The 16,916-nt window shown below is 40.8% G+C and overlaps 1 protein-coding gene across 2 annotated transcripts in view; it reads right to left on the bottom strand.

Annotated features, from left to right (window-relative positions):
* LOC104931638 (retinoic acid receptor beta) overlaps positions 1 to 13,019 on the bottom strand; it is a 171,054-nt gene extending 158,035 nt beyond the window's left edge. Inside the window, exon 1 of one of the 2 annotated variants that reach the window (XM_027286249.1) lies at positions 12,940 to 13,019. The gene's annotated coding sequence lies outside the window, so the exon portion shown is untranslated. Of the gene's footprint in view, positions 1 to 3,407; positions 3,626 to 12,939 lie in introns of those variants that run through there. The other variant, XM_027286248.1, reaches the window with a different exon arrangement.
* Positions 13,020 to 16,916: the final 3,897 nt, after the last annotated feature.

Raw genomic sequence — 16,916 nt, 5'->3', positions numbered from 1 at the left:
AGTTTACTTAAGAAAAAGAAGTGTCTTTGTAATATCATTTTCCATTATCAGGCTTCCACATGATGTGAGTGTTTATTATGAGTCTAAACTCACCAAATGCATCCAGAGCTTCCTTTGTTATTGCCGCTTTTGATAAAATTATATTAGCAAAAAAATATATTATTACAGGATTAACCTGCCCTGGAGCCAAGATTTGTTTTACAGTTTAGTTCTTTTAAGTGTTCCACTGAATAACCTGGTCATGGGTCTCATGTCTCGCCCGCAGCCAGGCGCCGTCTCTTCCTCTTCATCTCCTTCCACTTCTCATTCATTAGTTCTGTGTTGTTTCCTGAGTGGTTGCTGCTTTGACGTACAGTCTGATGGTGTTCACGTCGTTAGTGAATTCTTATTAATAACTATTAGATATAACTGATCCTGGTTAAAACCCACAAATGTCACACAGAATGTAGTGAGAAAGGAGTCAACTCTGAAGGACTTCTGGTGTCCCTGATTGTACATTCAGAAATGCACTTCACAGCAACACCACTGCATCTTGTATTGAATCCCGTATAGCAGTAGGAAAGATTTAACACAATACTGTTTTATTTTATATTTTTATATTAAAGATAAATCCTAATATTCTGTTCAAAAGCATACATTTGATACATATATATCATATGTATTAAAAAGTGTGCATCTGACATGTGTGACTTTATACACAGATATAGTGTATACTTCAATATATGAATGTGTGTTGTAAGTTATATTTATTTTGTCCTATATTTTACTTACTTATACTTTATTAAGATTAATAAAATGCTTTTATAATTTAAGAATCTGAGTTTATGTCATAGGCTCTATCGTCACAGGGGGACACCCTGGACAAGTTGTCAGTCAATCGGAGAGGTGAGGAAACTAAAATAAAAAATTAAAGGGTTAGGGTTATATTAAAGCGAATTGTGCCTGGGGGCTGTTCTACACGACAGGACCATGAAATTAGACAATATATCAGGACACTTAGGGAATACTTTAGTAGCGCAAACTCCAAATGTAATTTTACAGTTTTCGGAAACAGCAGTTTCCAAACAAAGTAAAGTTTCTCACTTGCTCTGGATCTCTGCACGATGTCACGCTTTCACGTTTGCCTAGTTGTCATGAAACTAATTCTTCTAAGTGTTTTTTCGGACTCCTCATCAAAAGTTTAACTCAACTTTAAGCAGTAAGAGGACCTTAAGTCTCAACTTTGTAATTAACCATATGACATACAACCAGTTGACACACAGTGGCTGGAAATCCAGCAGTGAAACACTCCAGCAACAGCCCTCGAAACAGAGCATCAGCGTAACCCTAATGTGCACTCTGGTATGTGGCACACCGCGCACACATTAGAATTCAACACTTATTCCTCAAACGCAGCAAAGTCATTTGAAGCTGATACTCTCTGACAGCGCAGTGGAGTAAATTCTAGCTCTGTAATAAGGTTGAATCTGTTTTTCTAAAGGAGGCCTGAGTTTCATCCTCAGTAGACTTAAAATGGGATGAGACAGAGAAGCAACAGCGATGTCTTTGAAACTCAGCTGAGCGGCTCTGACTTGCAAAGCGTGCTGCCCTTCAGAATGTCACACAGCGCCGGTGATAGATCTCCTCTTATCCCTGAGAGCATTTTGCCACCTACTGACTGTTAGTGGTAATCACATGACTGATCACATACCATGCATCTTCCACATATAGTACATGCACGGGTGCAGTAAGTTGTGTTATGTCTGTGATTTTTCAGAAAAAAAATGTGAGGAGATGATGTTTTCCTGTGTGAAAATCTGCGGCGGCGGCGGCTGAGCTTTGGAAAGAGAGGAAACAATACTTGGAAGAAGAAGAAGAAGAAAAACAGACACATCAGAGTAATGCAAATGGTGAGAAAATGAAAATGTATGGAATAATTAAAAAGCTTTGAATTGGGCACAAGGCTCAACATGAAAGCAGTAAAGAAACACTGGAATCGTTGATGGAATTAAGCACATTATTAATGTAGGCTTACTTCAGGCTATTGCATCTCTGAGGTTCATCCTTTGATATCTTCCAAAGTCATTAATATTGCATAGTGTAGCTGAAGTCTTAATCGCCAGATCCACCAGTGTATAAAGCACTACTTTTAGGAGGGTTTCTCACAGAAAATAACTCGCAGACAATATCAAACCGGTGATCATTTAAGCGCAAACTGCCATTGACTTTGAAATCCCCCACACTGACAGCATGTCATTCTGTCGTGGCTTTTCGTTTTCCCCCTGATGGCATTTCACAGAGGACAATGCTGCGGTGCGCATACAAGTGGGTTAATTAAAAGATTCATAAGTCAATCAGAGAACATTAACATACTCGAGAGTGGTTTCAATGCGCGGGGTTCGGCGCGAGAAAACATCAAAGGGGGTTTTAAACTGCAGGCATGAAAGGCATGGGAAATGAGCTTTCAAAAGGAGAGGCACTGCCAAAGCCTGCAGGAGGAGAGGAGCCTCTCGCTGACTCTCAGGTACTCGGAGCCTCACACACATACCCCACCGGCTGCAGGAGGAGGAGGAGGAGGAGGAGGAAGGGGAAGAAGAAGAGCTCAAACAATGATGTCTTGTTTCTATAACAGCCTTCTCTGATTGTAGTTCGAGCTCCATTATTGGTTCTTACACCCAATCCTGTGTATTCCTATCAAGCCGGTGTTGCCCGTGCTGCTGGATTATGAATAAATGCATTTTCAAACACCACTGCATTTAAAGCAGCTCGCCTTACTCGAGCATCAGTCACTTTTTTCATTTAAAAAAACCCCACACGTGTTCAGCATTTACTGACAAATGAAGATGTCAATATGCAAAAAAAAAATGTGAATGCTGTTGTGTCATTTTATATGAAATGTGCATGCTGGGTGCAAAATGTCCAAAATGTCCTCACTGCACTTTTGTTGGACTGTTGCCTGATTTTTAATTTTTTAATTTTTTTAAACACTGGTCAGTTGCAACAGGTTAAGTACCATCACATTCATCATCATCTCCCTCATCTTCATCCAAACTGTCTTTGCATCACCACCACCCCCACATTCATCCTTGATAACCAAAAAGCAGCATCACAAAATAAAAAATAAAAAACAAAAAAAAACAGGATGCTTCTAGTTAAGTATGCTGAGGCTGAGAAGTTGACCGGATGTTTGGGAGTCCATGGTCACCTAAACAAACCCGCCTGGATGAAAGCAGCCACGCGTCATACCCTTAAACCCACTCACTTCACCCACCGAGGCTGAGCTCCGCATATGACCGCGCTGATCATCTCAATGCCACAGAACTTTTCTGGTGTGTTTTTGTAAATTCCACATACAAAAAAAAATAATATTTATTCGCCATACGACGCAGATTTTTTTTTCCCCCTTCACAGACATGACAGAAACTTACCCGCATCCCGCAGCTGGTCCTGGACATCTTTTATTTCAAACTTGTATCCTTTAGTTGATGCTCCTCGCCCTCAGCTGCTTAACCTCTTTTTTGTTTTGCCTTAAATGCAGCAGAGCGGAGAGGAGAGCCGCCGTTATTTCCTCTTGGGGAGGTGAGGTGAAGTCCTTTTGGCACAGGGTACCCGACCCGACGGCGCGCAGCCGCTGCTCACAGACGGAGCGCTTTATTATTTCTAACGGGCGCGCCACCGCAACACGGCAGTACGGGGTCTAACCCAGCGTGATGGGAGCGCTCGTTAAACTGACACTGTTAACCACATGACACGAGCATTTAGGTGACGCTCACTCCCGCTCACAACACAGTTCATCTTCACGGAAACGTTGCAGGATTCCTCCTGTTGTGGCGTGGAAGAAGTGCGTTGGAAATGTGAGGGGTTATGGGAGAATCACTTTTTTGGGAAAAGGCTGAGACCTGGCAGGAAATGTTAACACGCCATCCTGAATCATTAATGGATCCTTTACATATCGGCATAATAGTAATCCAACAAGCAGCACGTTATTTAAATAAAATCTCTACTTCTGTGAACTATAACCACAGTTATCTATGCAGTATATCACGATTAGAGCGAATAAAACACAGAACTGATATTCAAAGTAATATTTCACATTTCAAGCGTTTGATTAAAGGTCCAGTGTGTAACATTTAGGAGGACCTATTGAGAAAAATGGAATATCATATTCAGAACTATGTTTTCATCAGTGTATAATCACCTGAAAATATGAATTGTTGTGTTTTTGTTACCTCACAATGAGCCTCATGTCTACAGAGGGAGTGGGTCCTCTTCCACGGAGTCCACCATTTTGAATCATGATGTTTCTACAGCAGCCAATAAGGGACAAAAACAAACACTGACTCTACAAACGACCTGTCATGTAGTTTCTCCTTCCTTGCTAGAACTGAGAGGGAGAGGTGAGGGGTTTTCAGTTGCTTGCAATCTAAAACTTCACCACTAGATGCCACTAAATTCTACACGCTGGACCTTCAAAGCCAAAATAACAAGTGAACACTAAAGATGTATTGTAATGATTGTAGGAACCTTAAATTGTCATATTTCAGACTGGAGTTCAACATTCATGTCTTTATTTTTCACACAAGGTAGAAATATATCATCCCCAACTACTAAAACACCAGTATATAAAGAAATGAATCTATTATTCTATAACTTAAAAAGGTTAGGGTTTGTTTGGTTGCATTATAGTCAATGTATTACCAGTAAATGTGGTCAGTGTGCCCCCAGTTTGGAGAAGCATACCTCAAGAAAATCAACCTCAGCCTCTCCAAACTAGAGGTGCACTGACTGCCATCTACTGTAGGAAAAAACACCAACTCTGCGAGTACAACCCCACTTTAAAATACCCAAACTGTCCCTTTAATATCACTCCACAAAGTGAGGTAATTACTCATTTTACTTGTGCATCCATCCCACTGATCAAACATCCAGAGCACACCGAGTGTCCTTGAACAATAAGGCGGCCCAGATGGTCAACTGAGGCTGTCTGACCTCTGACCTGCATGTTGAAGGAGCCAGCAGGCTTAAATTAAATGATGCCTGAAGTGAATTTGCCTGAATTCACCTCAGGCATCATTTAATTTAATTTTAAAGACCCAAATCACACATTTTAAAACAAAGACATTGCCAAGACGATTGCTTTTCTTACATCAAATAAATATTCGTCAATCACTATTACCACTTTCCATGCAACAGAAACCGAGACTCTGTGCCCTTGGCTATTTTGTAAATGTGTGAATATTCAGCACATGAGAAGCCCCATGTGCAATGAATCAGACGTTTAAATGGTCTCATTTGCTGATTCAAGCTGTTTGTTGTTGCAGCTTTTACACCCAAAGGAGTTTTATTTTGTGGTGCTGCAATGAGCTTCTCAGCTGTAAATGTGAGTTCATCTCTACAAAATTCGATTAGTCACCTTTTCCCCGTTTTCTTTAAGAGTATGTGAGAGCAGTGCCATTAATTAGAGAACTGGAAACACGTTTTGAGTATTTTTCATCAGCTTTTTTAACCAGAAAATCGAACGGTTGTTACAGCAGCAGGCCTCAGGAGTAATCTCGATTTCATACACGCAGTTTGTTCGCACATGCTGTCCATCACATACAGTAATGTGGGCACTTAACACGTCCTCCGGTGACTTTATCACCTATTCAAACTACTGATGTGTTGCCGTGTTAAATGTTCAGTATAAAAACTCATGGAGAACCATTAAAAGTCTGTCTGGTAAACAAATTATCATTGACACGGTCTGTTTGTCACTCAAAGCGCTTAAAATAAACTTTGTATTGTCCTCTATTTATACTGTATGAAACAAACTCTGGTACTAAACTCAGTTTATGGAATGATAATATTCACATTAAGGAACAAGAATGCAATCATTTTTAAAAAGATAACAAACTAGAGCCTTAAATAGTGTAATCATAACCTGTACAAACACATATCTGAATATGCATACAGAATCTATAGGCAAGGTAAAAGATTTTGGTATCAGAAATGTTCTGGTATCTGCAGACTTGTACTCTGACTATTATTGACAAATCACATTTGAGCATGTTTTGGTGGAACAGTGTGGAAAGCAAAAGATCGGCCAAACTGCAATCTCAAACTGACGGAAATGTAGATAAAAGAAAATGCATTTGCATTCATATGCAAATATCTGAGATTGCTAATTCGACTGTGAACAATGATCAGGCAGTCTTGGCCCTGATATCTCTGGCAAGACCAGAATCCCCGAAAAACATCATCACCAAGATTGGTGCAATCCCAAACACAGGAATTCACATTGCTCGCTGTTTGGTAGCACACAATAAAGATATTCCCAGAGGCTCACAAACAAACAGCGTAATGTAAACTAGAGTGAATGATGTGAACAGGAGAAGTTATGTAATTATTGGATTTACATTATAATAGCTTTTTGCTTTCTGGTGGCATTTCTTGAGAGGTGAAGAGGAAACATGCTTTGTTTTTCATCTCTCCTGAGTCCCTGAAAACCATCAAACCGTAAAGAAACACAATGATACAATACTGTAAAATATTCAACTGTTTGCCTTAGAATACCAAGTCCCAGCCACCTACAAACTCACTGTTAGCCCTCTGTGTCCCATCAATTGCTTTTGTAATCCTCTGTGACCCCAGAGGTTTAAGCAAACAAAACGTTTCTGACTGTAGGCTCCATCATTCAAGCTGGAAGTCTCATTGAAATTGGATGAATTTTTACCACAATTGAAGCACCGATAAAAAACTGTGAGCTTAAAGGATGAGGTTGGTTTGTTTCTATATTTGTGGACAAATCCCATGAAAAACCCAAAAGCAATAAAGTGTTAGTCCATTTTTCAATATTTTACGACTACTCTGGCAGTAGCACTCAGCCCTAAGCCGATGTAACAGCTCACACAGATTCATTTTGAAAGAAAACGCATGTTTTAACAGTTTCCTCTGTAACTATGGCACAGAGGAATACGTATCAGGCTTTGATTGGGTAGATGCATTCATTGTTGGTTTGTGTCCTTGTTGAGATTTGTCATCATTAAGAAAAACTATATTTTATGTAAGCATAGGGGTGGGTGGTGTTGGATCAGCATCATATTTTGCATACACTGATCTAATTAGACTTCCTCTTATTGATGCCTGAAGGACAAGCAATCCATTTTCAAACTACACTGTGAAAACAGGTACACAAAAACAGTAATTTTCCTTGTCCTTTCTATCAAACATTAGCCACCCAGACAAAATATGACATTTAACACATTAACTAGAGACCGTGCACGGTAGCTGCCACTCTGATATAGTTAAATGATGAGCTGTAATTTAGCCTGCCATCTGTCTGTACCTTCTATCCTTGATAATGAATGGTGAGCCAGACAAATAAAGAACTCGCATACTATCACGGAAATTGGTGTTGCGTCAAAAACAAAAGGTTTAGATGTCGAGTAGTCCCATCCACAAAGAGTGCATCATTTTGGCCTGACTCTGCCCTTCAATTCAACCTGCTCTGACAGTGTCTGCGTTGATGTCATCTTCCCTGTTGCCTTTTACACCTGCAGTGTGAAAATCTTCATATCTTCCTGACATTCATTTTTCCATTAGAGGGCTTGTTATAATGGCAGTCACACAGCAAACAAGTATTAAATAAAATGGTAAGCCTGCAAGGTCAACTGCTCATCAATCCAGAACAGTTGTGAGGGACATTTCTGTTCTTACATGCCACGTATAGGGTTACACAGGGTCAGGCATATGTCTTGAGGGTCCTGTAGAGAAAGTTTTCACATCTTCACCTTGAGATATAGAGCAGCTGTATGTTTGTGTTTAGGAAAGCAGGCGGCAATCTGATCATTACTTCTACGGTAACTGAGGTCAGAGGACAGGACGTAGAAGTAGAAACGTAGAAACCTCTAGAGAGTCAGATAACAATGTCAGACCACTAAGGGTGAACATATTCCCTTGTGTGTAGACTAATGACCAGTTCAGGACACAGAGTAGTTCTGGCATTATTCTGAGGACTTCTAGATGAGCCAGAGTGGACAGCTTCTGCAGAATTGAGTCAGCATCACGTCCTGACAAGTGTATTGATAAATCTTTTATTCTCTTTGGCCAAGTTTCGATAAACTTTTCAGCATAAGACATCTTGGACTCCTATGCGCTCTCTCTCCACTGACTGAACTGACCATTGATGAATAAAATACTCCCATACACACACAACAATGGCGCAGAAGGTGTTCAGTATTTTGCCAAAGGACACTCCTGAGCCACAGCCACCCCCATTATTATTACACTATTAGTGTACTCCTGGGGCCTAAAGGCGAGTACTCGAGCTTTAAAGATAATTCTGCCAGAGCTCACTTGTAGATGAAACGTAAAAGTATTCCTTTCATAGAAAGCCTCCTAATACCCAGAATATGCCGTCTTCTCCAGTTCAGTCGCAACAGTTACATCAAAGTTAATAAATAATCAAACGACTAAAACGACCTATGTTCCTGCCTGAACTCCTGCAAGGGTTCATTATATGTTCTCTCAACTATTTAGACATTCAACAAGCACAACATTAACATTCTTTTGGGATCATGTACAGCCATCTGACAAATGTAAGTGCAATATTGACATTATATATTGAAAAGCTAATTAAAAGGGTAATTGTCAGACAATAGTTGATGGGTTCAAAGATTTTTTTGCTATCCATATGGACCGCTGGAACCAAAGTCCACTAAAAAACTAAAACTAATCGGACTACAAACGTAAACCAGAAGCCTTCCAATGCCAAAATCATAGTCCCTTGCCTACAGATTCCTTCACACACAGATATCGGTTTGTTGAGATAGGTGTACAAACAGCGGTTTTAGCCGTTGTTGGAAATGAGGTTGCTGAGAGCGGAGTTGCCTCGAATTCTCCGTGGGTCCATTACAATCACTGACATCTAGTAATTTGATTCCTTGTCAGCATAAATATGTTGATAAGTTGTTGAGTGAACAACAATAAAAGCTCCCATACTCAAGATGCCGTTGCCTCCCTTATTGCTGATATGGCTCGAAGCCTTCAGATCTTTATTCTGCCTCTTTACTCAGCTCACTAAATCACTAAACACTCTGTCAATAGTATGTACGCTGTGGGAGCTGGGATGCGTACGGACAGCATACAAAAGAGATAAAGTAATCTGAGAGTGATAGCCATGTTTGGAAGTTGTACCTCAACCAGCCGCATATTCAGTATTATAGATTGATATCAATATAGAGTGGATATATAGATATGAAGTACATAGTTGTGGTCCTTGGCCTTCATTTGGCCTCATGGTATTACTACAAGTGTGCACAGCACCTCAGATATTGTGTTTGCCATCGAGTTCTTAATGTACTCCATGTGCCCCCCTCCCCTTTCTGCAGCCCATTCAGTGGCAAAAGATGATGTTGTTATCAGTACTAAGGGCTGAGTGTGCATTCCTCTTCCTGAAGATATTATCTGTGCCCTCCTCTGCAGACAACCAGAGAAAGAAGAGAGTGATGGCGACAGAGGGTTGGGAAACTCCTCTTTCTGACACCGTATCAACTCAGTGCTCCTTATCGCTCCCATTTGCTGCTGAGCCAGACGATTACCAGAGTGGCTTTATTCACACAGCCTCGACACTCAATTAGTCTCCCACACCCACTCGCTCTGTTAGCTCTCAGTGCCGGGGACCCACAGCAGCAGGAACAGGCGCGAGAGCGGGAAAATGCAGATGAGTTGACCCACATCAAGAGATTGAAGCTCGCTGTGTTTTAAGGAAAATCCAGTCCTGACCTCGTGTCTTGGATAACGATTTTTTCGTGCAGAGGGAAAGGAAAGAAACATTTGTTTCTAAGTGCTCCAGTGTTATATGCTTTTGTTTTATCTTAAGGAGAAATGCATGCATGAATGAATACAGATGTCAGTGACCCATATGGCTAAAGATAGCAGCTGGAAGTGGCTTTTGTTCATGTTGTACAGCACAATACAAACATGTATTGTGTGAAGCACTAAGAGATTTGGATAACAAGTGTGATACACCTGTAGATGTATAAACCCATCATTTGATGATGTGTTACACATGATAAGCAAGGAGTTACAGTGTGTCACTTCCAGGTTATATCTTTTATAATTTGGCTGAATCAAACCAAACAAATTTTTTTGTTTCTGCTGTTTCCAGACCTTGAAAAAGGCAACAACACTTACACAATGTTTTCAGAAATTCAAAAAGCTCTGGTGATTTGCCCGGCAACAGTTGTTTATCTTCAACGCCCCTTTTAATCAAGGCTGAGTTCTCTTCGCAGCTGCCCATGTCAGATTCCAGCCCGCAAATCCGTGCTACATGTCGCCCCCATAGCCCGTATAAACATGGACGTCAGCCACAGGTTTCTGAAGAGCCGTCGTGAAGCTCAAAGTGTGAAGGCTCTGGCTGTCGCCATGTTGGCAGGCCTTCCTCCGCCGGCTTCAGACTAATCCAAAAATGGGCAAAGACGTGGATCGTGGGTGGAGCTGAGGCTGGATGAATGAAGCCTGGATGCTCAAATAAGCCGCCTGTAATGGTTATTTGTTTTGTACCAGGCTGTAAACATGTTTATTTCTGCTGTGAAGTTGGACATTCTAACATAGGGACTTATGGAGATTGACTTGTTCTGTAGCCAGCCTCGAGTGTCCATTTGAGGAACTGCAGTTTTTAGCACTTCTGTATTGGCGCGACAGAGGTTTCCGCTTGCTGTCTCCACCACACTGTCCAATAAAAGCCCCCCAAAAAAGCCCTCATGTTGAAGCTTTGTAGAGAGGATTAAGTATGGTGGCCTGAACATTAAAGGAATAATGTTGGAAAGCACACAGTTGAGATTTGGATGAGAAGATTGATACCAGATTTAAATAGAACAGGAGATGAGCTTAATTTAGTATAAACACTGAAAGGGAAACAGCTACCTAATGCTGTTTATCTCACCTTCTTTATGCTAAGCTAGACTAACCGCCTGGGAACCAAAATAGCAGTTCTGCTGTTTATCAGATGAAGAAATCCCGAAGACACAATCCTAATCCAGTCCCTATAAGAACCAAATAACTTTGTTATCATGCCTGGATCTGCTGCAGAAAGCCTCTGCTGACCCCATCAGAGAATCAACATCTCAATTCTTCCCACTCTGACAGGTCATCAGTGATCTCAGGCTCAATGCAGCTTGTACTGTAAGAAACGTCTGTATGTAGTTCTTTCAGAGACTAGGCCCGTCGTTAATGCGCAGCGTTTGACAGGAAATGTTGTCATTTGTCCATCTACGTATTGACTCGTGCTCAAAGTGAATAAGACAACTCTGGTGTGTTTCCTAGGAGCCGAGAGGATAAATGTTCCTTACCTCAGTGCTGCGCTGCTCCAATCACCAACGTAATTACACAAAGTCTATTTGCTGGGGAGGATTTGCTACAGTGCTGCTTTTGATCAACGTCTATGCATGAAGACCCCCAGCCCCCCCCTCCCTGTTACACTTACTGTACACTTGCCTGTCACCGTCAGCTCATCTGTTTCTCACTGTTAAATTCCTCTGTCCTGTTTTTCTTCACACAGCACATATTTACAGGATTGCATCTTCTTTTTCTTTTAAAGAATGTGAAGTCAGCAAGCGAGCGCTAATGTCTGTCATATTTCAGCGTGATGGGCATCGATGGCACAGCATACTCCTCTCAGACGGTTTTGGATTATTGCAGTCAGCTCAGTTCCTTGCAGACACAGCGATGCTGACAGGATTTTACACCTTGAGGAGACGCTTTTCCTCAAGACCCCCTCATTCTGTTTCATCTTTGTGTTCGTTCAGGCTTCTTTCATGAGTGGTTAGATGTAAAGTACACCTCCTCAAAGGCATTGGCAACCAGTGTAATATCTGGAGATGTATTGTAGACCTTGGGAACACGAGTCTGTATCTATATAAACAGTATACATACAAATATATTTAAACTCTAGAGCTTTCAACTGTAAACCATGACCCATGAAGTGACCTAAATACAGAGTTCTGACTGGTAACTGGTCACAACATTGAATGGCAAAGGGTCAAAGTCAGTGACTAGTGAGAAATATCAAGCAGACCATTGAGATTGAAAAACCATCCTTGAAAAGAGACAGACCTTACAATTTCCATGTACTATCACCCAACCGAAGCAACGTACTTAAAGCAAAGAAGATACAGTCAAACGCACTGGAAAAACCATTGATACATTTTGGTTATTAGGCCTACTCGTTGAATTAGATTGCTTGAACACAACAGGAGAATTACTTTCTGAGGAAGTCACTCAAAACTACACATTTCAGCTTCAGCATATAAGACATAAAACTAGGGAACAAGCAGTCAGCCTTCAGTGTGGTAGTACTGACCCTCTACAGCTATCTTAGCACTGCAGGCTGCAAGCTGCGCTCCATGAATCTGGTCTGCAGGGTAAACCTGAACCAGGTTGCAAATGTAGGCCATTGTAAATGTCCACTGGAGCAAGTTCACTTCAGAGTATCACACCAAAACGTGTCCACAGACTGACTACGGACAAATCACATCACTAATAAACAGTCATCAGTCCTACAGGATCATTCTCAAAATAATTTGTTCATCATCTGACAAAAAAAACAAACACTTATTTTAAACCTTAACCCTACTTTTAACATTTGGAAATGAGTTCTAGTTTTTCTATTTTTTTCTAATTATGTGATTATGTTCTTTACACGTTGAATACCTTTAATCACTTTTAATTGTCTGTCCTGCAGGTCTCACCTGAGCGTTTCATCTCATCTCAATAACAACAATAACCAGCAGAGCTGGAAACTAACCGTGCTAACAGAGACAGGTGATGACCAGCTTCATGATACAAATTAATATCCAGGATCACAGTGAAGTAACCCAAACAGAGAGAGACAGAGGCCTGAAAAATGAACTGCAACACAACACGCGACACGCTGCCAAAAACAACATTAAGTGAGTTTTGTTTGTTTGTGTTGATGCTCACCTCGGACCTGCATCCCATCAGTCCGCTTCCGGGGTTGTGCCGTATTAAGCCCCCCTGCTGTGAAATGCGCACCCCCTCGCGGGAACGCGCACAAACCAGTCAGCTGTTCGGAAAGTGAAGCAATTAATAACCTTAATATCGCAAACAAACGAAAGGGAAAATACTATTTTACGATTTTAATTATTTATGAATGAGATTGCCTTATGATCCAGAATATCACCTATAATGAAAATGTAACGTGGTCTATATGCCTATAGACTGGTAGACAAGTCATAATCTCTGTGTGTTTCTCACCACTAAAGGACATGTTCTCTCCATCAAATACTCTTGTTTTTAATATATTAAATATTTGTCTTGCTGCTTTATAAAATAAAATAAAAACAATAAATAAACCCCCTATCCACCATTGATTGTTCTGTTGTCAGACCTATCAAACTCAGGAACAAAATTATGCAGGTGGGGTGCATTTCATGGCAGGCCTTGTTTTCCATTTCCTGTGATATGTACCCCCTGCATAACTCTGACTGTGACGTGCACTAAACTGACTTTGGTTACACATATTAGTGCCTAACCATAACCCATCAAATACTTTCCAGGGTATACAGATGGGACTAGTATGTGTAACCAGAGTCAGTTTAGGGACTAGTATGTTAAGAGTATGTTATGAAGGGTCAATTTCCCTCTTATGAACGTGGGGTTGGCAGATGGTTATGCGCATGCACCAAACTGAAATATTTTATTTTGGCCTCATCAGTTTGGTGAATCATAAACATGCTACTCTCATCAGCCTTGTTTCCAGCAGCAACAGGCAGTTCCTTTCAGCTAAAAAGCTCTGATAGACCCACTGCAGTTACAGATTAGCTGGTTAATATGAAAACAGACCAACACTGACGCTAAGAGAAGATGAATATTGGACTCTTATTGGAGATTGAACAGGTGGCTACTTACAGACTTCAAATGTCTGCTAATGTTGCTCTGTGTCTATTTGTTGATGTGTCTATATAAAGAACCCCCAGTAGCTGATGCCATGGCAATCAGCTAATCTTCCTGGCATCCACAAAAATGACAATAAACATTCATTGCATTAACATACAGAAAATTATACCAAAGCATAGATTAATATACAAATAAAAGCCAGTACACTGTACATGTATGTAGATATATTTCTAAATCCTATTGTTATGAAGCTTGTGTTTCAGTTTTTGTCGATACTGTCAAAGAAGTATAAATTCAACTTTATGTTTATTATTAAGGTCTTGGGCCACCCATTTACATACACCTCTCAATATGATGAAGTCCAGTTTACACTGCTGCAAACTCCAACTTCAGTAGTAAACATAATGGTTAAATAAATGCTTCTCTGACAGAATCAACAAAAACTGAAACATCATAAACTTCTTTAAAGTAGAATTTGTGGCAGAGTTGTTGTATTAGATCTCCCTGGATTGTACAATTGTATAGATATAAATGATGTTTAGAAAGAATGAGAGTTATACAACTCATATGAAGGGAAATGTAATGTAATGTAATTTTAAAAAACATAAATGTGTCTGCTGGATTAATTGACAGTGTTAGCCATAACAACTTAATCCATCACGTTGTTCTGCTGCCCTCAAGTGGCCAAAAAAAACAAAACAATTAGCTTCAAATAGCTTCAAAGAAATCACGAGTGGATAAACGGCTGGTGTATAATGCAAAATGTAGCCACAGAGAGGAGACTGAGCTCACAGCTGTCATAAACATGTAGGCCAACAAAGGGGGACACTCAGAGTCTCTGCAGAGGACATCAGAGGGTCAAACTTTGAGAGGAAGGACTGGGATAGGAGAGACAAAGTGGGGTACACCATGCACAGGTAGATGTTACTGCCTTTCCAATAAATAAATGAGGGTCATGCAGGTGAGTGTGCAACAACACAGGAACAGACAGACTAGTGATAACTAGCAAAGGAACCTTAAATGTAATACTATGTTGTTTCTTCACTGTGTCTCATTTCTTGCTTTTGAAGGATGTTTTTCTCCCTGCTTCCTTTGTCTTTGTGCACTACTGGAGAGACAAAATTGATATTGATCTTCCCTTCTGAGTGTAGGTTTTGATGGGAAACAAGCGTATTACCCAAAATGAGTGTCCTTTAAAGCGTCCAGTAATGGATAATGTTCCACAATACCTCAATTCACCTGTTCCTATCAAAGACACAGTAGATGACACAGATTACCTTATATCCAATTTGCAATGAAAGGCACTATTGACCCCATATACAGTATTTACTGTACACGCCTGCCGGTAGCTTGTATTCAGTGAGGTGCCACACAGCTCAGAGTGCTTCTGTCCACATGAAGATGAACACAAAGTAGCTGCCGTCATCTTCCTTTAGTCCTCGTTCTGAGTGATGCTCCAGGATCAGATGCTTCTCCATCGTCGGGACAGTACAGAGGGACTTTTATTAACATGTTTACTTCACACAGATCGATGCCCACTTTGTCCCGATGCTCACGGGGGTTCTTACTTGCCATTGATTGACAGAGGGAGAGGAGCTGCCAGGCCTCTGCCGGAGAAAGAAATAATTATTGAGCTGATGTGAGAGGATAAACTGTGGCTCATCTTGGCTTAGTGGACATCTACACAGTAGAGAAAAGATGCTGCTGATAAACCGACACACCGAGCCCTGCAGCTGACAGGAACTGTGGGGACTTTCTTTTTTCTCTTGTAACTTTCATTTCAAATTCTGTTTTTCAAAGGACTTACAGAGCGCAGTCGTCTGTGGCAGCAACGGCAGAATAACTTTTGCTAGACTTGAATCATTTCGCACAGATCAAAGACTCATAGTCAATGTAGTTTAGTGAACGCATCACCATATCAGATCATCGTGGCCAAAATAATTGATGTGTCATGATTTTGGTATGTTTGTTTCTTTCACACCTCCACATAGATATAAGCACTGAACCCAACGTCTTTGTAGACCTGTGTCTATAACTGAGCTGCCGAGAGGTCAGAGCATCCTTGAAGAGAAATGATTCAGATATTCATAGATGCTTATAATCAGGTTGCATGCGAATGATGTAAGGGTGTCACCTCAATGAGCAAAAACTATATGGAAGGTAACATTAGGGAGTAGAGATGAGTGTAAAAGCTACATCCAACAATCCACAGTGCGAGGTGGGGATGTGGGGAAGGAAGATCCAGTCCGATCAGCCTCCTTTCTTCTCTGATACAGCCGATCAATACTAGACTGGTTCAGCATGGGAATTTCCTACCCTAAACTGGTTATTCTGGTCAGATAAGATAACGGCAGCAGTAGTCACAGATGTAGTGTCATCTGTGTACGGCTTCTCTACTCATGGACTTTGTTTATCTTCTTCACCGCTTGCACAAAACCCCCCAAAAAATAACCTGTGAGGAATTATGAGGATTAGGATAATAATAAGGACATACAGAGGGGATAAAGGACTTAGAATAACGATTAGTTTTACATCAACATCCTGAAGGCAACAATGAGACACACTAAGATGTGTTTATTTGTTTCATTTTTGTGTGTGTGTTGTTTGTCTTCAGATGGTAGATTTGTTGATTTTTGTCCGTTTGTTTAGGACAAAACGATCATATTTAAAGACATTGAATATGTTAGCCATCATCTGTCAAAAGCTCCAACTCTTAAATGTGTCATTCCAGCGCCTGCTGTTAACTCCCTGCAGCTCCTGATCACGCCGTCTTAATCACATCAGATACGATGGAGGGAAATCATGTGAAAGTTGTGGGTTTGATGGATGACTTTGTGCCACGGTTTCATCAAGCTCTGGCCGATGTAATTTGATCCTGCGGAGTCTCTGGGGGTGGGAAACATGGGAGCAATCAGGAGAAAAAAGCTCCATCCAGCCGTCCACGGCGTAGAGAGAATGGGCCCTCGAATGCATCATCGCACAAACAGAAGAATTTATCACTAAAACACGAAAACACTGACAGTGGAGGTTCATCAAAACAC

The sequence above is a fragment of the Larimichthys crocea genome, chromosome XIII (genome assembly GCF_000972845.2).
Source record: "Larimichthys crocea isolate SSNF chromosome XIII, L_crocea_2.0, whole genome shotgun sequence".
NCBI classification, from domain to species: domain Eukaryota; kingdom Metazoa; phylum Chordata; class Actinopteri; family Sciaenidae; genus Larimichthys; species Larimichthys crocea.
The sequence above is the reverse complement of the archived record's forward strand: the minus strand, read 5'-3'. Positions and strand labels throughout refer to the sequence as shown.